Consider the following 25,040-nt stretch of genomic DNA (forward strand, 5'->3'; position numbering starts at 1 on the left):
TCAACCACACGGGGCTGTGTCACAGGCAGTGCAGGAAGAATAGCCCCACCCACCCCAGCAAAATCTTTCTGCTCCATCACAGCTCCGTGCAGAGGCAACATCAACACGAACGGTGCAGGACGGGCAAGGACCCTCCCTCGACTGCCGCCACAGCCACTGCCGCTGGACAAGCGTGGACAAGATCTCCCAGCTCCAGAGGACATATTTACATCTCAAGGCATCTCTTCCTGCATTGGATGCATCTCAAAATCCCATAAGGTATGAAAAGCCCGCAACCTTAGTCTCATTTTCTGGGTGTGAAAACCGAAGCAAGTGGCAGTACATCACGTTCGCTCTTGGAGGACTATTCCTGACAATGACAATGGTGGTCAGAGACGTCAAATTACCAGACCTCTTTCCCAGAATCTCTTTACAGCACAGCAGAAACAGTAATCGTTCATATTTATTGAGCGCTCCCTAGGGGCTTCACATTTATTGAAGTAGATGCGATTGTCCTTGTTGTCAAGGTAAAGCAACTGGGGCTCGGGAAGATTAAGTAAGCTGCCTACAACCACATGGTTAGTAAATGGTTGAGTCAGCACACGAACTCAAGCGGTCTGACTCCAAAGACACGCCCCGGACTAGAAAGCCACACGTCTGTTCGTCCATTTTTTAAGAAAAAAAAAAAAAAATCCATTAGAGTCAATTGGCCAGACTCTTAGACTTTGCTCTGTTCTAATCTGACCCCCACGTGTCACACTTGTGAGTCTGAGAGTAAACATCCCACGCTCACCGTGCGCGGAAGTGGCTCTTCACAAATATTTTTGGCTCAGAGTGAAAAGGTGCAAGAACTCAAAGGAGAGGGTGCCCCAGTTCATTCCCTAGGCCCAGATGGCTAACAGACCTGTGGTAACCACTCAGCTCGGAAACGCTCACAAAACACCCAGCCGTGGCTCACCTCGGCCTCAGTGTGCCAGGCCAACAAAAGTCGTAGCCTGGGAAACGTCCAGGATCTAACCAGTTCATGCTGAAACCAAAGTCGACTTCCTTCTGCAGCGTGTATCTCTGCCATGTTGGTAGGCACAGCCCTGCAGACACCCACATGTGGCAGGAAACCCAACAGCCTAGGCTAGCAACGTCACTGTCAAAGTAGTGTTCAGAGGCTGGCGAGGCAAGGCAGGTCAGACAGGATCTTATGAATAACATAGGATCAAAGGTTTGATAGGACTTGGTATCATTCACATGACACCCACGGACATAGGAAAGGTGTTATGCTCACATAGGCAACCTGGGGCAAGCTGATGAGGGCAAGGAAGTTGGTAATTAGCAGCCTCGCCATCTCTCAGTGCCCCTTCTTCTCTTGGAAAGGCTGCTTCAGACATGCACTGCCCTCAACTCTACCATTTGTCCCCAGAACTGGGGCCTCTCCAGGGTCTTCCACACAACTCTGTCCTGCAGGGACAGAGAATGTCCCTCGATGTGTGAGTGTGAGTGTGTGTGTGTGTGTGTGTGTGTGTGTGTAACTGGTAGTGACCACCGATCTAAAAATGCACTATTTAAAAAACGACTTCAGTGAATTTTGATTCCTACATTTGAAAAACAGCACATCTGTTATTCAAAATATTTAAATAGATGATATATTCAGGTCACAGACACGTGTGTATATTTACAGACTCCTTGCAATGACTCTGAGGCTCCCCACAGGCTACTCCTGCCCGGGGGCTGGGGACTGTAAACCTAAGCGATCTATTGCAACCTGTATTTGGTTCTCATTTCCTCCTCCTCCTCCTCCCCCCTCCCCCGCCTCTGATTCTCAGGGAAGAAGATGCCGAGACAGAACGAGGAGTACATAAGGTTTTGGGGGGAGTAACACCTGGGAGGAAATGTGAGGAAGCAAGGATGGTCATGAGGAAGGTACCCGATCAGGATACGGAGCAAGAGCACCTGTTGGATCCGAGTCCTCATCAGGAGGAAATGGCCAGGTCTTTGTTCCATGGCCTTGCTCACTTACTGGCTAGTGCCACTCAGAACCGTGTGTGACTTCGGCTCCACAGTTGCTCACAGAGGAGGCTGTGAGCTAGCTACCCTCTCCATCGCTGGGCAGGGAGTCCCATCTTACAGGGGTAGCTGGGTAGCGTATCTGTATCTGCCACACCCCACCTTCCCCCGGACTCTGTGAGGCGATTTTACCCTTCGTGGTTCTTCATGAGGACAACAGAACTCTATAAATGACAGTGTGTGAATTGCCCTTGGGAAATAGGCCATCGCTCAACCAGCAAAATTAGAAAGAAAGTTATAACCATACGTCAGTAGAGTTGAAGCAGCTAAAAGGTGAGGTGGCCCTAGCATATGGGACTGCGTTTCATTTAAGCAGAATCTCCTTCTGCAGAGGGAGCACCTTGCGAATCTGAAATAAGATCAGAGAAGTGCTTGCTACAGCAGTCTGGCCATCCTCTGCCGATGAACGTGAACCCTCGTGAATAGGTGAGTCCTGCCTGTTTACTGTGGGGAAGTCCCTTTGCTGAGAAAGATGAAGCAGTCCCAGGATGGTAGGAAGCAGCCGAGGGAAGGAGCCTTAGGAAGAAGGAGTCTATTCTCAGGTCAGTCCCTGCACTTAGCCTGGGCTAGGAGGGTGTATTGAGCATGTGGCATCAAGAAAAAGACTGAAAGCGATCCAGCTAGTGGAAACTATCTGTGACATCAAACCTGAGAATGGGGGCCATGTCCTGTTAGTTCAGTTTCAAACATGGGAACAGTTAACCTCCAAAGATTCATCTTCCAGAAGCTACCATGATGGTTTCCAAGGGAGAGCCTACGTAGACCAAGGAGAGCGGAGGGGAGATGGGACACAAGGAAAGCCGGGCCATCCCCTCGCCTTGCCTCCAGCTTCCTTCAGAAGAGTGGTTCCATCCTTATCTGTTGTATTTCTTAGGATTGTGTGTGAGGTTACATTTAAGAAAAGGTTCTTTCACGAAGATAAATGCGTCCGATAACTACAGTTTCCTCAGTCTCACCTGAAATCTACTGAAATAGAATCTCCCAGGAGTGTGTTCTTCCACAATGCTGCTCAATGCGCCCCCTGATAGGATGGGTAGCTGGACGATAGATGACATAGATAGATGGTAGGTAGGTAGATAGATAGATAGTATATTTACCAACATACTAATATGTAATGCATATTGTAACATACACACAAAAGTAGAAAATTTTAAATAAATGTAATAGAGGCTCTAGTATTTTCTCTTTGCACCCGAGGGATCATCTTGATTTCCCCTGATGTAGGCACACCTTGCACTGGGGCTTTCTCACAGTCTTATCTACGATAGCAAGAACGTGTGGGAAATGAGGGGATGACGCAACCCTGCTTACAGGTGTAAATCCATCCCACTGTGTTTAATGGCCCCCGAGCCACTGAGATAGCGAGCGGCACGCTCCGTCCTAGCCCATTCCTTCCTCTGTACCAGGGCTAGGGCTTAGGGGAAGAGTGCATAGTGACTGTCGTTGATTACTACAAGGTGGGGAAAGAATAAATGTCTTCTTCCAGACCAGATGGATCCTTTCTCCCTCTCCCCTTTGAGCACAGATGAAATCCAACTGAAGCAAAGTTGATATTTCAAAACTGAGCTCCAATGTTTAGAACAATGAGTGGAGCTGCTGATGCTTTAGTTGCTGGAATGTTCTCTAGCTCAACTCTGAAAGTCAATCGTCAGCATGTGGGCCTGATGTCTGGGCAACAATCAGAGAAGGACCAGTGTGAGGGGCATTGTCCCCGGGCAAGGTGGGTGGAGAGGAGACTGCAAGGCCTGAGCGGGCAAAGGCAAGGCTCGTCAACACCCCGGGGACTTAGGACGTATGAGGAAGGCACCACATGTGTTTGTGTCACTTCTGTGACTCAGCTGCTATTTCAGCCACTGATAAATAAAGGACTGTTTCCAGGTATGCTATGTTTGGTTAAACCCTAAACTTGGACATTAAGTATAGCCCTAAGGTTCCCAAGACTACATTGCTCTAAACCACAATTATTTCACACATGCTGGAGTGAAAAGAAAATTAAAATTAGAAGCATAAAGAAAATGAAATAAATGTCTGTGGGTTTCCCACACAACCTGCAAATCTCCCTTCTGTAACAGTACAACACAGCTGTTCTGCTTCTGTTCTGACAGCTCTTTCCACCTCGGGGACCCATTTTCGGTACTATTTCCCCAATGTGTTTCCCCCCCCCTCCCCGTTTTGTTCATGCACAGTCTCTCTCCCCACCCCCCACGCCTTTCCTTCCAAATTCCCAGGTGCCAGTCTGCTTTTCCAACTCCACCTCCAGATACATGTACGGGCTTTGCCCCAAAGCCTCCCTAGTGAGCAGTATCACTTTCTGGGGATAGTAAGCACTGAGTCATTGCCTCCTTCTTACCACAGTTTCCAAAACACAGCCTCATTTCCCCCTTGTCTCTACCCAGATCTCCGAAAGTCTGGGCCACCATGTACGTAAACAGACTCCTAATGGGGGATCCCCGGCCCATCTTCCTAACACCCTCTCACTCTCTATCCCTCCTCGATGTCTGTCCTCCCAAAAGTCGGAAGAAAGCAGAGCTTAAGGGACTAGGACCCTTCAGGATCCATCCTTCTCTATAACTCAGACACCTGGTCAACAGAGGAAAACACGCTTCTGCTATGAAAACAAGACTCGGAGACTTGTAGAGAATGGCCCCGTGAAGACAAGATGGTACCATGGTCCATTCCCTCTCAGCGGCACCACCTGGGCAGGAACGGTACAACCTAAAGATGAGCCCAGATTTTCTCTGAAGTGGGTAGCTAAGCGAATTGTATTCTTTTGTTGTTGTTGTTGTTGTTGTTCTCCCAGCCCCAGTGAGAAGCAGCAAGGGATTTAAATGCGAGTAGTTGCAGATGAAAGTTCTCAAATTTTTATGTTAAATACAAGCGTACTTATCCCTTGATCATATCCATGCAAGGCAGCACCTTTAAGACACTGATCTGAGGGGGATGCATGTTCAAAATGAGAACACTGCTAGGCAGCAAAATCAATCAGATTGCCCTCTTAGATACACCCAAGGTGAAGCAGCTTGAACTGGGTGTTCCTACCTCTTTCGATCCTCCCCCTGCTGGAAAAATCGGTCTCCTGGTGACTCAGAATTAGTTCAAGATACTTCCCCACACCCTTACTCTCTGTCAAGATCAAGCCTGTTCCCCGCTGATTTCCAACACTGACCCCACACGCCCTCAGGTGATCCCTCTACCAAGGCGCGCACAGCTTTCCATTCGGGAGGCAAAGGACAGCGTGTATAGCAGCCTGGGCCTTTAAAGCTCCTCAAAGCCCTGCCCCAGCCTTCCCGGAGGAATTTATTCAGGAATTCTTTAGTCCACCATACCTTCATTTTCCAGAAGAGGAAATGCCTTCTTGTCTTCCAGAACTGCTGCTGGTCTGGCTTAGATTTTAGAGACAGCGTGATCTAGAACACTTGCAAATGCGTGCTCACTGCAAGACTACTGAAATAGAACAAACCAAGCCAACAACAACAACAGAGGAGGATGGGTAAAGCATCCCCATGAATAAAATGGGGTGTTGCCCCTGAAATGATGCAGTGGGGGTGGGGCCCCTGCAAGGAGTCCGCTCACCTGGTCCCCAGGCCTCAAAAAAGAATTTGCATTCCACAGGGCTGCCCGATGGCACACTGCAGATCATCTAATGTTCCTTCTGCAACATGTTCAATCATATTTGGGAATTAGCATCCAACTCGGGAGCTACCTGTCTCAGGGTGGATCCATGAACATGACATAAACCCAGTGCTCGGCAGCCACAGTGACTCAAGTAACCAGAGGTCAATCGATCCCTCTTCTGTCTTCATCTACCTCCCGAACAGAGCTCTCAGCCAGGACTGTCTGCGGCTGCCTCTGATCCCTTTTCCGGTGCCCTTCTTCCAGAACATGTGAAGGAAGCAGAGGTTAAGGAACCAGGACTTCCAGGATCCAGCTCTCTTCTGTATGTCAGTGATCAGATAGAGTATTTTCGCTGCCAAGGAAAACTCTGAACGTCTTAGGTAAATGGGATTATAAAATTGAGAGTAGTCGGTGCAGTCATTTCCAACTTAAGTTCTCTCCCTGGGCCGGAAGCTCAAAGCGGAGTTAATTTTTCTCTGAAGAAAGATTTCGCTCATTCATTCATTCATTCATGCATGCATGCATTCAATTAATTTTATCTTTGTGGTCATCAGATCTGAGGATCAACAGCCATCAATAACCACAACTCCTCTCATCTCCTTGGAGACCACAGACCATACAGGTACCTCTCTGTTTTGTGTTCTAAAGGCCACGACTTAACTGTGCCAGGGAGAATTGAGGGTTAAGTCACCTCTTCTGTGTTGTGTGATCCTGAGTCCTTGAGCATAAGAAACAGAAATCAAGTCTGGATTAACTGAAACAGAAACGATAGTTGTTGGCAGGGTTTAGCGACGTTCACAGAATAGACAGGAAGGCGGGAGAGGGAGGCTTGGGAAAAAGCAGAAACTAAAGCAGGTCTGAGGATCCAGGGAACAGTAAGCACCATCGAGATCATGTCTTAGGAAGAACTCGTTCAAGACATGTTGTGGCTACTACCGGTGGTCTAGCTGACCTCCTTCTGCTGTTACCACCATTTCTGCTGATTAAAGTCTTTCTTTGTGTCCTTCCATCCTACGCCATGATCAAGAGACTCCGTGTCCTGCAAAGGAGCATCTGATTGGATAAGCGGAGGTTACAGCCCACGCTGCCAGAACTCAGAAGTTCCCTCTTCAGGCTTCTAGAGGAGGAGGTAGGGCACCAGGTTCTACCAATGCAAAACACGTCGGGGTGGGGAAGTTCCCCCAAAGGGGAGCAGGAAGGTGGAGAGTCAAGAAAAATAATAAGCATCCACCACGTATTTCAAGCTCCTCCAAAAAAGCCAAATCTATAGTTATTCCTTGCAGAGCTATCTCTCCGGTCAGATCTTTTAAGGGTCTTATCTTACACATAAAAACTCTTTGAGACGCCTGCATGGTTCAGTTGGTTAAGCGTCTGACTTTGTCTCAGGTGGTGATTTCATGGTTCTGAGTTCAAGCCCCTCATTGGGTCCCGTGCTGACAGCTCAGAGCCTGGAGCGTGCTTTAGATTCTGTGTCTCCCTCTCTCTCTCTGCCCCTGCCCCACACTCTCAAAAATAAACACTAAAAAAAGAAAAAAAGAAAAACTCTTAGCTGAAAGGACCCACTTTGGGCTGTAGAGCATAGCCCTTATTTTTCACATTATCTGGCCTCTTCTGCCAAATTCTGGCACAGTAAACACATTGTTTATGTTCGTATCTATTATTCCTTTGGACACTTCCAATACAAATTTGATGTGGCTCACAAAATTTAATAGGTTATAAAACAGGTCGATGAAAAATGAAAATGACCCAGTTGGGACCCTGTGTGGTGGCCACCGCTCTCAGTGTTTCCAGGGAAGCGGGAGGCTAACCAAGGAAGATGGGGTCATTCTGGACTCTCGCATTCTCTTAAGGCCTGATGGGTTGGTTGGGTCCACAGGTATGGAGCATGGCTCAGATGTGTTCATGACAAGCGAGAACTAGGCTAGTGAAGGGGGCTAGAGTCATGGCAGGGACTGGCCAGTGACTGAAGCAGGACCATGGACACTGGGCGGCAAGAGGAACCACAGCGGGCCTCCCGGTGGTTAATAAGTCATGGCCAAAACCAACAGGGTAGGGATGCAAGGGCTAAGGTGAGGTCAGAGGATAAGACTGGGGTTTCACCCAGAGATTGGCCTCTTCTGGCCAGGGGCTCGCCAAGTGCTGCCTCTTAGAAGGGAAGCCGGAAGTGGTTTTTCCAAGAGGTAGCCAAACCCAGAGCATTCTGAGTGGCAGTTCCGAATTCTTCATCTACTTATGACTCTTTAATCAGAAAAAAAAAAATTCAAATGTTATGCTTTGAAATGAACCTTTCAGACAGCAGGATGTGGTAGAAGGAGGCCTGACTTTTACTTGAATCCAGCTTTTCCATTAACCAGATGTGTGACATTAGGTAAGTCAAGTTTCTCAGGGTCTCAAAGCCCCTCTATTAAATGAGAAGATTGGGCTAAGTATTGCCTAAAGAGTCTTCTAACTCTGGATATGTCTGTCTAGTCCACTTCAGGTGCCTGCGTTACACACACACACACACACACACACACACACACACACACACACACCCAAGCACGCACGCACCAGGGAGGATTCTGCAAGTGTGTTCCAAGAAGGAAGTCTCAAAATACTGTCCCTGCTGCGCAGCTCCTCTACCCTGAAGCTGGCTCTGGAAGAGGCGAACTTCCTCACCAACCACAGCTGTTGAAATAGCTCCCAGGGAGTTGTACTTAATTCCTGTTTCCTCACATCCTGGATGTGAGGTCCAACAGAACTGATAATGGGGTACTTCCCCCCAGTGACTAATCACACTGAAAGGGGGAAAACCATGCTACCCAAGGACCTAGCCAGTAGTGGGTAACTGGGGCCAGAAATAATAAGCCTGACCTGGGACGCACCAGTTCATAGCTCGGGAATGCACAGTGGTAGCCCAGCTAGGATTTCCTTTTTTCCAAGACAAACCATGTCGGCTTTGATTAATCTCCTGGTGGCGGCTAAATCCCCCTCCTTTACTCACATCCTTATTCCCAAGAGCGCACTGTGCCCCATCATCGGGGTTTTGGGGGAAGTCTTGGAAATTATTCTAAGTGACGTGCATTTACCCGCCTCTCCACTGAGCGACTGGCTGTGTCTTTATGTGCCAGTCCCCGGGCCAGGCATCAGGATCACCGCAGTAAATGGGACCGACATGGCCTCGGCCTTTATGGGACTTGTAGTCCAGGGGAGATTGAAAGCAAACAAATAACGAGGGACATAAAACGAGAAGTGGAGGGCGGTGCAGCAGTGGACAATAATGGCAGGGGGCCACCAGGAAGATGTTTGCCTAGAGCAACTAGACATCTCTCCGTGAAGGTAGCGTTAGAGCAGAGACCCGAAGGACGACAAGGCTCCAGTTTCATGTAACACAGGATAGAGGAGGAGCAGCATGCAGAGGGTGTGTGTGTGTGTGTGTGTGTGTGTGTGTGTGTATGAGACGCATCGAGAAGTGGAGAAAACAGTAGCCAAACTGGCAGAGGGGGGAAGAGCGCGTTGGTAGAAAGCTCCACCGGTGGAAGGAGCGGCCAGAGGTCCATGCGGGTGCGGCACAGGGGAGGTGTTAGGAGATGAGACCGGTGAGCTGGGCAGAGGCTAGATCGCACAAAGCCTTTTCAAAAATCTGATATTTTTTTCTTCAACTTTTTGCAAATTCAATAGGCAAGGACTAAGGCATTTTAGACGGAATAATGATGATCTTGTTTCCATTTTCTGTTTGCTTTGCGGACCAACAAAACAAGAATATAGATAAAATTTGAAGCAAGAAGTCCAGGTAGGAGATCGCTGTCATTCAGTGAGGAGATGGTGAGGACTCGGACCAAGTTGACCTCGGTCCTCCAGGGGACACTGGGCAGTCATGTCTGGAGACATTTTTTGATAGTCACGACTGGGGCCTGCTTCTGGCATCTGGTGGGTAGAGGGCCAGGGATGCTGCTAAACATCCTAAAAATGCCCATGATAGCCCCCCAAATGAAGAATGATCCAGGCCCAAATGTCAAAAATACCAACATAGACAAACCTTGGATTAGGTGATGGCCGGAGAAGTGAAAAGAAGGAATTGGATTCAAGATGCATTTTTTAAGTCGAAATGACAAAGAATTCTAGAGATTAAAAGTGGAGTGTGGGAGGGGGCGCCTGGGTGGCTCAGTCGGTTGAGCAACCGGCTTCGGCTCAGGTCACGATCTCACGGTTTATGAGTTCTAGCACCGTGTTGGGCTTTATGCTGACAGCTCAGAGCCTGGAGCCTGCTTCAGATTCTGTCTCCCTCTCTCTGCCCCTCCCCCGCTCATGCTCTGTCTCTGTCTCAGAAATAAACATTAAAAAAATAATAATAAAATAATAAAAGTGGAGTATGGGAAAAAGAAATAATCCAAAGATGGCTTTCAGACCTCTGTCCTGAGCAACATTTCAGGAAAACATGCTGGATGAATAGGTATTAAAATTTATGTCCAGGGGCTAAAATCAATTGCATGGTTTAAAATTCCAGAAATACTATTTACCAATTGTGGGGTGCAAAATGCACAAGCATTCTGCCTGCGTCCCCCTATCTATAAAGTGAGGATTACACTGTACCTTCTTCAAAGGTATGGGATGAAGATCCATGATTCCATCATGTGAAGGGTTTCAAACAGGCCTGGCACGCGGTCAACAGTTGAGTTTTATTTACTTTTGTTGTTGTTACTATTGTTAATAATATTATTATCACGGTCTGGGTCTTATGAGAGCTCTTCAGATGGGACATAGGAATTCGTGAGCCATCAACATAGAGATGGCTACACCAACATAGACAGTATGTAAAGACTTGAGATGAGCATATACATAGGAAGGGTCCAGGACTGATCTTGGATACTCTATTGTTGGGACACTGGGGAGATGAGATGAAACCAGTGAGGAGACTAAGCAGGGTCAGATGGTGAGGTAAGAGGAAAGTCAACAGAAGAAAGCATTTCAAGGAGTGGAGGTTCAACTGGGTTAGGAAGAGGATAGAAAAAACATCTCTTGAATTTCAAGGTCATAGGTAACTATGGGGGAAGGTGAGCGAGAAGACATGACCACGATTGACCCATGAGCTGGACCCGAGCCATCCTCGCCCCCTACCCTGTCTTCGGAACGTGGGTTCTGCTTACCTCTCCTGCTCCCAGAGCTGCTCCAGGGACATGGCCGTAAGAGAGTGATGTGGTGTTAAGAATGACGTGTGTGTGCAGTATTCATGATTGAAACCCAGTTAAGGCCTCTTTATAAACTTTTCAGATTTGGCAGCGGGGATCCATTCATCTTGCTGCTGCCCAAGTAAGTCCCCTTCGCTTATTAAATTGCCACTTCCTCGCCTGGAGTGGCGGCCTCTTTCTTTGGTCTCTCCCTGCCCTCTGCGTAAGGGGGCGTGCTTCAGATTACGCCTGGGAAGCTCCCAGGAGGGTTACTAACTGGCAGTAACTTTGACAGAAATGACTTCTTCACTTAAGAAGTGGGAACGGAAGCCAGTCTGGACTGAGCTGAAGCTTAAGTGGGAGAAGATATGCAATAGAGTATGTGGGGTATGTGGGAAATTTAGGGGAATTTTGGCTAAGGAGAGCAGAATTGGTGGGGGGGGGGGCGTTAAGTTAATGAAGGACTCTCAAGCTGTTTTTTTTAAGATAAATACTATTACGTTATAGTTATGTATCGATGGGAATAACATGGCAGAAGGGGACACATTGGGGAGAGAGGAGGGAAGGTGATAAGTCAAGTATCAAAGTCCTTGCAAGGATGAGAGAAGGCAGGTCTTTGGTTAGATGGGAGACACTCTGTGTTTGGAAACAGGAGGTCGGCAGGAGACGGGCACCGTGAAGACAGGTTTGTAGTTTCTTGCTTAGGGAAATGAAGGTAGTGCCTGTCTGGTCACTTTTACTTTCTTAGTGAAGTATGGGGGAAGGCAGGGCCCCAGAGGAAAGTAGAGGAAGACAGCGTATTTTGAGTACAAAAGAGTCACCTCGGAAACCACGAAGGCTACTCATCTAGAGAACAGTGGTAGAATTGTTACACATGTTTTGAGATTTAGGATCACGAATTTTTAGTGACACCAGCGGACTTCATTCCTTGATTTTCTTCTGCAATGTCCAGTTGTTCAGATAGAAGCACAGAGAAGGGAGGAGGTAGAACATTGCATTACGTTGAGGAGTTGGAGTCTTGCCAGATGCATGGGACACAGGGTGAGGCAAGGGAGTTGGGGGCATTTGCAAGAGAGTGATTATAATGGTGGTCCATGGAATCTGAGCTGAGATGAGAGGGGATGAGAGAGAGAGGGAGAGGGAGAAAGAGAGAGACGGTTGCTTAACAAGAAAGCATACTTAGCAAAGGGGCAGGAGAGAATGGGGAGGACACCTCTTCCCCACCAGGAGTGAGGTACACGGGGTGTGAGCGAACAAACTGTCTCCAGTTGACAGACCTAGAAGCAAGCGGTAGACTTGTGAGCTGGCAGCTCTTAGTAGGGCAACGACGTGGAGTTCAGAGAAGAGGCCCAACCAGCTCCAACCCCTATTTGCTTTGTACACAGCAAAGTCTATTACACAATACAAAGTCCTTTGTTACTGTGTTTGATGGTCACAACACATTTATGGGTTTTCATCCTTGTTACAAATTAGGAAAGAGACACATTGAAGGGGCAAGTGACTTGTCCAAGGTCATCAGTCAAGAGGGGTAGAGTTGAGAAGGTCTGCAGAGCTTGCACTCTTGACCATTTGTCACTGCCATCATACTCTGCAAATACATAGCATGTACCCTTCCTTTGTTGTCCAGAGTGGACACCACTGGCCTGTCACAGAACTATCTCCCCACACATGGCCCCTAATCTGCTGCTCTGGGAGCTCTGACTAGCTGACGAGTGTTGACACGAGAGGAAATCTCTCTGCCCTTCCAGGCCTAGACCCTCCTCCCTTGGTCATTCCCATTCTCCCTCAACCCGTCTCTTCCCTGCTCTCGACGTGGATTCTACTTCGACTCTGACCTTCCATACTCAGCCTATGGTCTTGGTCTCTCACAAGTCTGACTCCAGCTCACAGTCTGACTTGTCCCCAGGCCCCTCTCTGCCCTTCCTCACCCTCACCCCATCCTGAGCTGTCTCCAGGAGTGATTTGGTCGGTGTCGACAAGGCATCTGTGGAGAGGGGCAATAGGCAGGACGGAACGGGAAAGGTCTTAGTGAAGACCCATGCTCGGAGCCCTGAGCTTCAAGCCCTCTGTGCACATTTCTGTAAGAACGGTATAGATACAGAGATTTAGAATGTCAGTCATGTTCTGGACCTCCTGCAGTTGGAAACATACCACCGAGTTATCCTGCCCATATGTTTTTAAACGACCCCCAAACACTCCCTCGAGTTTAGTCAACTGATTGGTAAACCCAAGAAAATCTTTTCATTTTGGAGGAAAAGCTTGGATATTTATTGGGCACCAAAAGTGCCAACTGGGGAGCTGAAAAGTAGTGAGTTCTAACCAGCGGTGCAATGTTGGAAAACCATTTCGCCTCTCCGAGCTGTGGCCGGTCCGTAAAGCGGGCCAATCGAGCGGAGGGCCTCTCGGGTCCCTTCCAGTCTCAGCACTTTGTGTCAACGCAGCCTGAGTTTCAGAGGCTTCTTGTTATCTCCCCCGTTGCTCCCAACAGTCACCAGGAGGTGCTTCTCATATACTGACGGGACTTCTGTCAGTTTCCACAGGTCAGATGACATCTGATGTCTCCTGCTGTGGCTCTGCCCTTTATTGTGTCCACGGAAATTACCTATGCCGTCCCCCGAGTTGCCGCCTCTGTGGGGTTTAAAGTATATCTACCTATCACCACCATCATGGCCCCGGGGTATTCATGTCCTCTTGGTGCCAAAGCCCTTTGAGGACTTGTACACTCTAGTGTCGAAACCTGAAGCAGGACTGCCAAACTCCACGGCGGACCCCTGAACTGTGGGTGCACTTGCTAAGAGGTATTGTCGTGACGGTGAAAACTTTAGGGGCCCCACTCAAATTCTTGACTGCAGGTCAATCTCTCCTCTATTTACACAAAGAACAACACGAATTGGCAGAACACCCAAGACTCGCAAAATACAGGATTGACCTAATCTGTCCCTGGAAACCATTGAGACAAACCCATTATCTGAGGAGCCAGGACAAGGTATAATTAGAAGCCCAGTGAGTCACAGCTCATGGGAGTTAGCTCGGAGGCTCATAAATGACACACTAGTTTGACGTCTGCTTGGGCTCATCCTGGGCATCAGAATTTAGCCTCGTCCAGGGACTGAGAGGATTTATTAAAGCAAGATTCATGGAGTGCAAGAATGTTCACGCTGGGCCCGGTCTCCCCAGGAAGAAGGAGCATCAGATACAGGAAATACAGAAAAAGCGATAACAATTTTTTTTTTTTTTTTTTTTTTGCTAGCAAAAAATTCCCTTCGCCGCATACGTTTTCTCTTTAATTTTTCTTAAGGACGTCCAGTTGCTAATTTAAGCCCGTTACGTACTTTCCCAGCAGTGAATTGAATTTATGAGTTTCCTGTACATCCTTCCAGGCCCAGAGGATTCAGAAAGAGAACGGGTTTTAAACTCCCAGTCCCATGACCTGCTTACTGACCGTGTGACTGCGAACAAGCTCGTCAAACCTTCTAAACCTCGGTCCCCTAATTTACAACATGGGGGTTGTAGGGCAATTGAAAAGACGATAATGGCTGCAAAGCACCTGGCTCAGGATCCCACCCGTGGGGGTTGCAGTCAGCGTGAGCTTCCTTCCTCGTGGAAACCATCCGAGGCTACCAGCCCCGGGCCTTCCGTCAGACACAGAACACGCCCATGCAAAGTGCTAATGCCAGTTCAGCTCAGCAGACACCTTGTCTCAGGAAAGCCATTAGAAACCCCCAAAGTACTATATTTTTCTCTTGGCAAGTAGCTCACTTCCCACAACTTCCCACCACTTTCTATTAAGTGAGCCCAACAAATGAGTCACTCTGCTTACAGATGAAAATTTGGGAACCACACCCCAAACAGAGGCAGCTTGACTTTTCCCAAGAAGCCGGCAGGACCACCAGAAAGAGGGCCTCGGGGACCCACGGTCAGAAAACCCCAAACTCCCAAGCTACCTCCGAAGTCATAGGCAAATCCAACACCTTAGTTTTGTTTCTGGTTTTTTTTTTTTTTGTCTGTTTGTTTGTTTCTTAAGCGAATTTTGGTGACAGCTGAGAGTCACTGAACAACGTTTAAGCTCTTGCTGAATCCGCTGTTTGAGGCTGGGCGGCATGGATACAGAGGGGTCCAGGAAGACGGGCCAATCATTTTCTTTCCTAGGTAAATAGGCAACACTAAATTAAATTGAAAATAACGTCCTAGGAGGGCCTGGGTGGCTCAGTTGGTGAAGCATCTGACTCTTGATTGCAGCTCAGGTCCTGATCTGACGGTTCATGAGTTTGAGCCCCACATCAGGCTCTGTGCTGACAGTGCGGAGCCTGCTCGGGATTCTCGCTCTTCCCCTCTCTCTGCCCCTCCCCCACTCGCGTTTTTTTTTTTTTTTCGCTCTCTCTCCCTGTCTCTCTCTCTCAAAAATCAACAAATAAACATTAAAATAAAATAACGCCTTACTTGTTGTATCATTTAGAAGGTGATTATTTACTTTTCAAAAACATCTACCGTAGCACTTAAAGGATGACCGATTTTCATAAAAATTTTCAAGAGTCGATCCATTATATAAAAATACAATTATTTATATAAAAATGCAAAAACAGACCAAGGAAGCCTGCCGTGTGCCAAGGTCATAGGTGAAGAAAAAAGTTGCACTTAAGATATAAACACTCCGAGTCCGCAGCAAACACAGGTGGGGTATTTGAATTTTTACCACTTGTGTTGTCTGAAAGTCTTATCTGAGGAATTAACATAAAACTGCTGTAGAACCACTGAAAGCCCTGGAAGCAGAAACTACAACAAAACATTTCTTTACAGGCTCTTCCCCAATCCAGAGGACATGGGCCTTCCGCTGAAGATAAGCTCACAACATCAAAGGAGGGAAAATGATAAACTATGTGAGTAAGTAAATGCCATTAGAGAGAATCATCAGGTACCATAAACAAAAGGGTTAGCACCCGAGGTGCTGAACTTGATAGAGCAATCTAGAAGAGACAACAAAATCATCATGTTTCAAGTAACTGAGGAGTTTTAAGAATGGAGGAAGGAGGGGCGCCTTGGTGGCTCAGTTGGTTAAATGTCTGACTCTTGATATCCGCTCAGGTCAGGATCTTGCAGTCATGGGACCACACTTGATGCTGAGCGCGGAGCCTGTTTAACATTCTCCCTCTCCCTCTCTTTGTGCCCCTCCCCTGCTTACTCTCTCTCCCTCTCTTTTCTCTCTCTCTCCCTCTCCAAAATAAATACATTTTTTAAAAAGGAGGAAATAAGATCTATAGTGAGAGCAGAGGAAAGTACAGCAAAAGAAAAGACAGATTTGCAAAAGAATTGAAAGAAAATGCAGCCAATAAAATAAAGAATTAACAGGATAGTAGAGCTGCTGAGAAAATTGGTGAACTGGAAGACAGAACTGAGGAAACTCTCTAGACTGTATCACAGAAAGCAGATGGCAAATACAAATGGCCGGATAGAAAATATGAAAGCTAGATTGAGAAAATCCAGCAGATGTAAAATCAGGCTGCCATGATGCACAATTCTAAAGTCTATCCCATTCATTGGGAACCCAATATAAATGGTGGGTTTTGGATTTTTACACTGTATCAGCCTTTATTTGATAAGAACTCCAAAAGGAGAGAATAGAGAAGATGAGGATAAAGTGGTCATTAAAAAAAAAAAAAAAGATAATAGATTAGAAACATCCAAAATGGCAGAAAGACGCACGTTTTCAGATCTCAGAAAATGTACCCAAGAGTCCTGGTCAGGATCAGTAGGAATAAATGCTCGCCTAAACAATTTGTGAGGAAACTGTCAAAGACGATGAAAAACAACCAGAAATAAAAGAGATTACCTGAAAAGTAATGAGCAATTGGGATTACGGCTGTGTGGCTCTGAGAAAACCCGTCAAACTTTCTAAACCTTAGTTCCCTTATGTGTAAAGTGTGGTTTCTACGACGATGAGAAGACAGCAGCAGTGTATGCAAAGCACCTGGCTTGGGATCCCTGGCTTTTTATCAGCGACATGGCATGCCAGGAAAAAGGAAATCAAATCTTTAAAATGCCGAAGTGGCAGTCCCATCATTTAAAAATTCTAAACCCGGGAACATTTTCGTCCCACCATAAAGTATGGCTCATTCACACAGTGGAAGCACACAATGGAGAGAGCATTTTAATACATTCTTAGGTGAAACAAACAAAACAAGACAACGAAGCAAACAAAAAAAACCCCTTAGTGTTAAAAAGGAGGACAAACATGCAAATATCTTCAGGTTACAGTAACAGCATATAAAACCGTGGAAGGCTACCCCCCAAATGGATACACTTGGCTACCTGTGGGGGAAGGGAGGAACTGAATAGATGGGGTTGCGAGAGCAGAAGTTCTCGCCACTTATATCCTTGATTACCCCTTTAAAATTTGCATTTAATGGGCAAATTCCTGAAGCACAAAATCTACCCGGGCTGAGTCATGAAGAAATAGAAAACGCGAACAGAACCATAACTAGAAAACAGGATGAAGTAGTGACCAAAGAAACCTTTCAACAAAGAAAAGCCCAGGGCCAGATGGCTTCACTGTTCGATTCTACCGAACGCCGGAAGAAGCGTCAACACTAATCTTCTTCAAGCTCTTCCAAATAAAATGGAAAAGCAGGAAACATTTCCCAATTAATTCTATGAGGCCAGCATACAAAACTGATACAAAAACTAGACAAAACACAAGAAAACTGGAGACCAGTATTGTATATCGGTGTGAACATTTTCAGCAGACTACTAGGAAACAGAATCTAACGGCATATTATAGTATTTTATGCTATGGCCGATTAGGATTTATTTCTGAAGTGCAAGGATGGTTCGATATATGAAAAACAATCAGCATACTCCACTACGTTAACAGAAGGCAGGGTGAAAAACCCACGTGATCTTCACAAATAATACAGAAAAAGCCTCTGACAAAATTTAACACCGTTTCATGGTAATGAAAAAGCTCTCAACAAAGTAGGAATAGAAGGGAATGACCTCAACATAATAAGGGGCATATATGAAGATCCCACAGCTAGTATCATATGCCGTGGCGAAAGACTGAAAGGTTCTTCTCCAAGGTCAGCAATGAGACAGGGATGCTCACTTTTGCCACTACGAGTCAACACGATATGAGAAGGCCTAGACAGAGCCATTAGACAAGAAAAAGAAATAAAAGGCATCCAAATTGGAAAGGAAGAAGTAAAACCATCTTTATTTGCAGATGATATGACCTTTCATGTAGAAACCCTAAACATTACACACGCATACCCACACAACTGTTGGAACCTACAAACAAATTCAGCAAAGTTGCAGGATACAAATCAACACACAAAAATCAGTTGCATTTCTATACACTGACAACGAACAATTTCAAAGGAAATTAGGAAAATAATTCCACTCACAATAGTATCAAAAAGAGTAAAATACTTAGTAATAAACTTAACCTGGGAGGCAAAAGACTTCTACACCAAAAACGATAAAATGTTGCTGAAAGAAATTAGACAAGGCACTAATAAGTGGAAAGACATCCATTGTTTATGGATTAGAAGACAGAATGTTGTTGGGGTGCCTAAGTGGCTCAGTCAGCTGAGCATCCAACTTCGGATCAGGTCATGATCTCACAGCTTGTGAGTTTGAGTCCCACGTTGGGCTCTGTACTGACAGCTCATAGCCTGGAGCCTGCTTCGGATTCTGTGTCTCCCACTCTCTCCACCCCTAACCTACTCGCATTCTGTCTCTGTCTCTCTCAAAAATAAATGAACATTAAAAAAAAAAAAAAAGACAGATTGTTGTTAATACCATTCATGGTGATCTATAGATTCAATGTTCCATTGAGTCCCTCTGGATATCCCAACGATGTGTTTTCCAGAAATAGAAAAATCCATAAAATTCATATAAAATCCGAAGGAACCCCAAAGAGTCAAAACCATCTTGAAAAAGAAGGGCCACGCTACAAGTCTCACACTTTCTAATTTCAAAACTGATTACAAAGCTATAATAAACAAAACAGTGTAGGGTGGGCATAAAGACAGACAATAGTGGACTAGAACGGGGAGTCCAGAAACACTCACATATAAGGTCAAAAGATTTTTGACAAGAGTGCTCAGACTATTCAACGGGGAAAGGACAGTCTTTTCAACAAAAGACTTTTTGGTGTATATCCTTTAAATATGTTGTAGATATGCGTGTGTATGTAAAATATACCAACGAGAATTGTTATCTGTGGGTATAGATGGGGCTGAACAGACAAGGGTGGTCCTTTCTACCCTCTGGACCATTATATACATGAAAGCTGCTTAATCCCCCAAACATTTTATTATGGACATTTTCTTGTCTTTCCTTTTTTAAAGTAGGCTTCGTGCCCAGTGCGGAGCCCAATGCAGGGCTTGAACTCATGACCCTGAGATAAAAACCTGGAATGAGATCAAGAGTCAGATGCTTAACCGACTGAGCCACCCAGGTGCCCCTTATTATGAACGTTTTCAAACAAACAAGAAGTTGAAATAATTTCATAGTGAGCAGTCTATATCCACCACCTACATTCAACCATTAACATTTTCATTATGCTTCTTTTATCACATATATATCTATTCTTCTTTCCATTCATCTATCTGCTTTTTTTGTAAACTTGTAGGGGTCAATACATATCACCCCCAATACTTCATCATGCACATTAACTTCTGTTTTGACATCATTTGTGTACAATGGAATGTGCAAATCTTGCACATCCACTGAGGTTTGACAAATGCATGCAGCTGTGTAATCCAACCCTCCCAAGCTCTAGTACATGACCATCACCTGAGAAAGTTCCCTCCTGCCCTTTCCCAGTCACTTCTGCCCTCGCTCTCCAGAGGCAACACACGTACGGATTTTTTTCCACCATAGGTTAGTTTCACCTGTTGCAGAGTTTCATGCAAGTGGAATCAGGTTTCTACTCCACATAATTAGCATGGCTTATTCAAGAGCTCAGCTAGAGGGGCTTAGGGACAATTTGATTCCTTCTGGTCTCCAGTGGTGTTGGAACACCCATTTGATGCGGCTGCCTTCCCTGTGAGCCACTTGATGTAGCAACGGGACTTGCCACAGTCTATGAGATGGATGAACATGCCAGGCCACCATTCACAGGAGTCAGAGGAGAATGGAAATCATAGGTTAGGTGTTTATGAATTATGTGCAAGAAATAGCGACTGCCCAATTCTACTAGCGAATTTCTAGGGAGTAGACAGAATAGCCTTTTGTCATTAATCATACAGTTTAACTCCACGACTATTTGTTTGACAATTTTGCAATAAACCCTTTAGGCAACAAAGACCCATATATTTTTAACTCAACTAAAAGGGTATGTTTAGTGGAAAATTAAATACTAAACTTCTGTGTCTTATGACACTTGATGATGGCGCACGAAACGTGCTTGGCATTTGCTATCCATGAAGAGTGTCACGGCAAAATGGCCAACCAGTTGGAAACCAGAGGATTCAAATCCGTTGCTGAAGAAGCATCAGCATCTATGTGACCCCAGGTGGAATTCAAAGAAGAATGTGGCCACAGCAAGTGGCTACTCCTTATATACCGCACGTGCAACAACATTTGCTGAGATGTGCCGGCTGCTCTGGCGTACGAGACGAGACAGTGAAACTTCATTTATGATTTTCACAGACCGAGTCAAAAATCAAAGCACAACCTCCAGGGTCACAGTGAACTTGGAGGGAAGTGTCAATAAGATGTGCTCTGCATGGAACAAAAGCTGCTGGAATCTGGAAGACTCCACCCCGAGCGAAGGATTGACTTTGAGGTTCACGCCAAAGGCTGAACGGCCACCGGGAACAGCTGGCCTCATAATTTTGAGGATTTAAAGCACTGTGATTCCAGTCCACAAGCACTAAGGTAATTTGTGAAAGCAGTACACCCAGGACTGGGGTCAAGCTCAAAACTTAACAAGATCCCTTTTCTACTAGAATGTATTGTTGGCTAATTGCTCTCAGCTGTTAAGCTCAAAGAGCTACGTGGGGAGAAGGCTTGGGAGCGGCACAGAGAGCAAGGTGATTTAATTATTTCTCACATTTGTCTCATGTCTCTTTCCTTTGGCAGTTAATTCGCAAACATTCCTTTCGCCACCTTCTCTCTTCTTTGAGGTTGTACCAGCAACTATCTGCCCCAACTTATGCAAAACTATCTGAATAATTCATAATGCAGATGAGCATATCGGCTTGTTTCCATTTCCCTTCGCCCAAGAATGATTAGCAATGAAATATTTCAAACATACAGAGAACTAGGTAAATAAAATCACCCGGCTTTAGCAGTACTCCACCATATATGCCCAGTGTAATATTGCTCTTTAGTCATCACTGCTGTATTTACAAGAATATTTTTCCTTTTGCTGTGACGGGTGGTATGAGCACATCCTTGTGTGTAAGTTCGACATATTTCTCTGAAGTGCTTACCTGGCTGTCAGCCCCGTGGTCTTTGTTGTTCCAGTATGGCCCACTCCGCAGGGCAGGGATGAGACCAGACGGTGTAGTGGTTGTAGCATGGCTTTGGGGCCATGCAGATCTGCTTTCCAATCCCAGAAATCCCAGCTCAGTGGTGGGCAATTGCCTGTACCTAGTTTCCCATTTATATTATGGGAACAATACTACCTACCTCGTAGAGACGTTGGGAGGTGATGTTAGTAAAGCATTGGAAGGGTACCTAGCACAGGGTAAGTGGCCGTTATCAGCTTGTATATCTTTTGTATGTGCCGAGCAACCCCATAAAGCTTGGGTCCATCTCTAACCGATGCTGTATTTACCGGGAACCAGCCAACCACTATCCAGATAATTAACAACTCTTAATTATGGACTAATCCTTGTCAGCTTTGCACATGAGGCCGGGTTTAGCCAGGAAAATGGTGGTCTTTTTATTTACTTTTTAGCAGCTGAAGGTGAGTTTGCCCCGTGTGTGTGATCTCCAAAACACAATGAAATGTAATAGAGTTTTGTAGCACTTACCTTTATGTAAAGCCAAATTAGCCTGTGAGATATGGGCGCGTTTGGTTATAACCATGAAGCAAGCCCCCTGGTGACCATGGGCATTATTTGATTGTTATTTCGGTGAGCATCTCCTTCTCATCATGTCCTTAGATGTGTGTATTATTTATCATTAAAGCAAATTGCCTTTAAAAGACCACATGGTTTAACATAGTGGTTCTCAACCATGGCTGGGCCGCAAAATCATCTGTGTTTAAAAAAAAAAAATCTATCCATCTGTCCATCCATCCATCCATCCATCCATTCCAAGGCCCCCATCCAAGACATGCTGGGAATCTCTGGGACTGAAATCTTCATCTCCTGGAAGACGTGGAAGGGATCAATGTTCCAGCCAGGGGAGGCTCTTAGAGACCCAGGGTTGAGAATCACACTGGGTTAACCTCTTGAAGCAGTACCTATCTGAAGGGCAGTTGAAGATTTTGGAATTAACCAGCAAGTCTTTTTTTTTTTTTTCTTTTTCTTAAATAATTTTGCAAAGCAGGATGCTGCTATCCCAAGCCTTCTGTTGCCAATTATGTCTTCCACAGGAATGAAGCATACACATGGTCCATCCAAGCGCAGTGTAAATCAAACCACATGTCCACAGCTGGACCAAAAGCATTAGGACTGTCTAAGTGGATTCCACTGGAATGAGCCTATGTGACACCACGTCAAAGTAATTGTGCACAACCCCCCCCCCACCAAAAAAAGCTACATGAAGGATGGCCAAAACACACACCAAAAAATGGATTTAACTCCATTTTCTAAAAAACTTAAAAGCATAATGCATATACTGTATCTTTTGCAAATAAAAGGACACCAAATGTCCGAAAGCAACACAAGGGTACATTATTTTCCAGACATGAAGCCCAGACGTCTACTCACCAGTACTTCCAATATTCACATTCCCTCCGCCTTTTCTTTATTCCAAATAGCAGTGTGCTCTCCCAGCTAATTGGGCGGAGAAGGATGTCTGAAGATGGAGGCCGTTAAGAAATCACGCTTCCCTTTATTTATGAGCTTCCGTGGCAAGAGCAAAATAAAAGACGATTGTGTTTCAAAGCAACAACACGAAAAGAAGCAACATCGCCCTCAAGTAAGCAAACCTCCGAGGGAAAGCAAAGGTTACGCTGCCCTACGTGCCTTTCCCCAAACCAAGGGACATCATTTGAAATGGTGCTGGCTACATGTAGACACTAACTCCGGAGACCAAGAAGCTACTCCCGGAAGGTACTAGCTTTTGTGTTTTCTTTGGGTTTTCTGCTGTTAACCTTCTCTTGCAATTGACTCCCAGAAATCAGACGGTGAAATCTCTGGGGCTTTCCTGGCCACCTGATTCAAGGTAATCAGGAACCTGAGTAGGGTCAGGATGTTGGCTGCCTTCTTTCAAAACACAGGGTCCTAGAAATTGGGCTACTGAGATGTTTAGCCAGCTCTACCCCTTAAGATAAAGTCAGCAGGTAAAATCCCCGAGATAGTTGGCTTGTGTAGTGCTTCAGGCAGGCGAGTCCAAAGCCAGATCCCTCTTCCTCAGAGCAACCAAGGTCATCGCTATGTTACTTGTTAGTAACATAGGGGTCATACTCCCGCCCCATCCTTATGGGTGACCTCTGCCTCACATTCAAGTGCCTGGTTCATGTCAGTCTGCTCAAATCATTCGTTTCAAGCATCAAATCATTAGTTTCTTCACCACCCAACACAATGACAAAAATGTTCATTTTTGAGAGAGAGAGCAAGAGAGAGAGAGTGAGCAAGAGGGGGAGGGGCAGAGAGAGAGGGAGACACAGAATCCAAAGCAGGCTCCAGGCTCTGAGCTGTCAGCACAGAGCCCAACGTGGGGCTCAAATTCATGAACCGCGAGATCATGACCTGAGCCAAAGTCAGATGCTTAACCAGCTGAGCCACCCAGGTGCCCCATCATTCTTCTCCTTGATCAGCCTCCACAGCCCTATCTTAGAAGAGTGGAAAATTAGACATAGATAGAATGGTGAAAGCAGCGGTTTCTAACCCTCCTTTTCTTCTTCTTTTTACAGGAGGAAATTCCCTCAGTGGATATTTTGCCTTAGAGCAAAAATGGTATCTCAGCGTTGGGCTTGCCCCTACATTCATTCATGTTGGTACTTTTTATTTAAGTTTTTATAGTAGCTAGGTTCCCCTTTGCCTAAAAACCCAAGGGAAAAAACCCAATTCTTTAATTTACTCACATCCTGCTAGGCTTTCTCAGGCTATTCATTTTCTTACCCCGCTTCATCTTCAGCTGCAAGGAAGCTGGAGTTTGGAGGAAAGGGGGAGGCAGGTCAACCGGAGGTTGTCCTAACCTCAGAGGGAGAGCCCCCCTGTCGTCAACACCAGGGCTACCCTAGGCTATTGCAACATGTCTGCAGGCTCAATTCTAGAAGAAAATACCATTTACTTCCCAACGTGCTGGGGCTCAGTGGGGCATAAAGAATAAATGAAGTAAATTAACTGACAAAATTTGGTAATTGCCAGTTCCTGAGAACTTAAAAGAGAAACTGTAAAAGGGATCCTGAACCTTCACGAGTGTTTATAGACTATCTTGATCCATAAAAATAAAGGAGTGGGGCTCCTGGGTGGCTCAGTCGGTTGAGCGTCCGACTTCCGCTCGGGTCATGATCTCATGGTTCATGAGTTTGAGCCCCGCGTCGGGCTCTGTGCTGACCGCTCGGAGCCTGGAGCCTGCTTCCGATTCTGTGTCTCCCTCTCTCTCTGCCCCTCCCCCGCTCATGCTCTGTCTCTCTGTCTCAAAAATAAATTAAAACATTTAAAAAAATAATAAAAAATAAAAATAAAGGAATGATGTGCTCTGCAGATTTGGAGAGGACCTCTTCTCTTGTTTTGAGGGTGCCCCTGGGTCCCTGGCTCTCAGAGACCACCCAGCCAGCAAAATTGACAGTTGCTTAAAAAAAAAAAAAGAAAAGAAAAGGCATAATGCTTGCTCTGCTTACCGCTCGGATCTGTGGACTGTTTTTACTCTAAGGGTGATTTTAAATTCTTCTCTTCCTGACATGGCTGTTCCATGCTGTGCCCCATCTCAAATCTTTATATCCAGGTTTGATCACACGGAAATGAACTCTGAGCATCGTCAAGGAACCACGAATAGGGGAAGAGGCGGTAAAGAGGGGTCAGAAGGCCTACTTTGGTCGACAAGGATAGTCATGATCTTGGGGTGGGCTGCGGGGGATTTAGTGTAGATATGTGAGACAGGACCAAAGATTGAAGG

At 45.9% G+C, this 25,040-nt stretch overlaps 1 long non-coding RNA gene across 2 annotated transcripts; it reads left to right on the top strand.

Moving 5' to 3' along the window:
• Positions 1-149: 149 nt before the first annotated feature.
• Positions 150-24,535, top strand: LOC113603407 (uncharacterized). 2 transcript variants are annotated; one of them, XR_003424986.2, is made up of 5 exons: positions 150-258; positions 1,797-6,032; positions 6,207-6,781; positions 15,597-15,676; positions 23,833-24,535. It is a non-coding gene; the product is annotated as an uncharacterized LOC113603407 (long non-coding RNA). The 2 variants fall into 2 exon arrangements; XR_008290401.1 differs by having other exon boundaries at positions 1,797-6,781.
• The last annotated feature ends 505 nt before the right edge of the window (positions 24,536-25,040 follow it).

This window comes from Acinonyx jubatus, chromosome D1 (assembly GCF_027475565.1).
Source record: "Acinonyx jubatus isolate Ajub_Pintada_27869175 chromosome D1, VMU_Ajub_asm_v1.0, whole genome shotgun sequence".
NCBI classification, from domain to species: Eukaryota; Metazoa; Chordata; class Mammalia; order Carnivora; family Felidae; genus Acinonyx; species Acinonyx jubatus.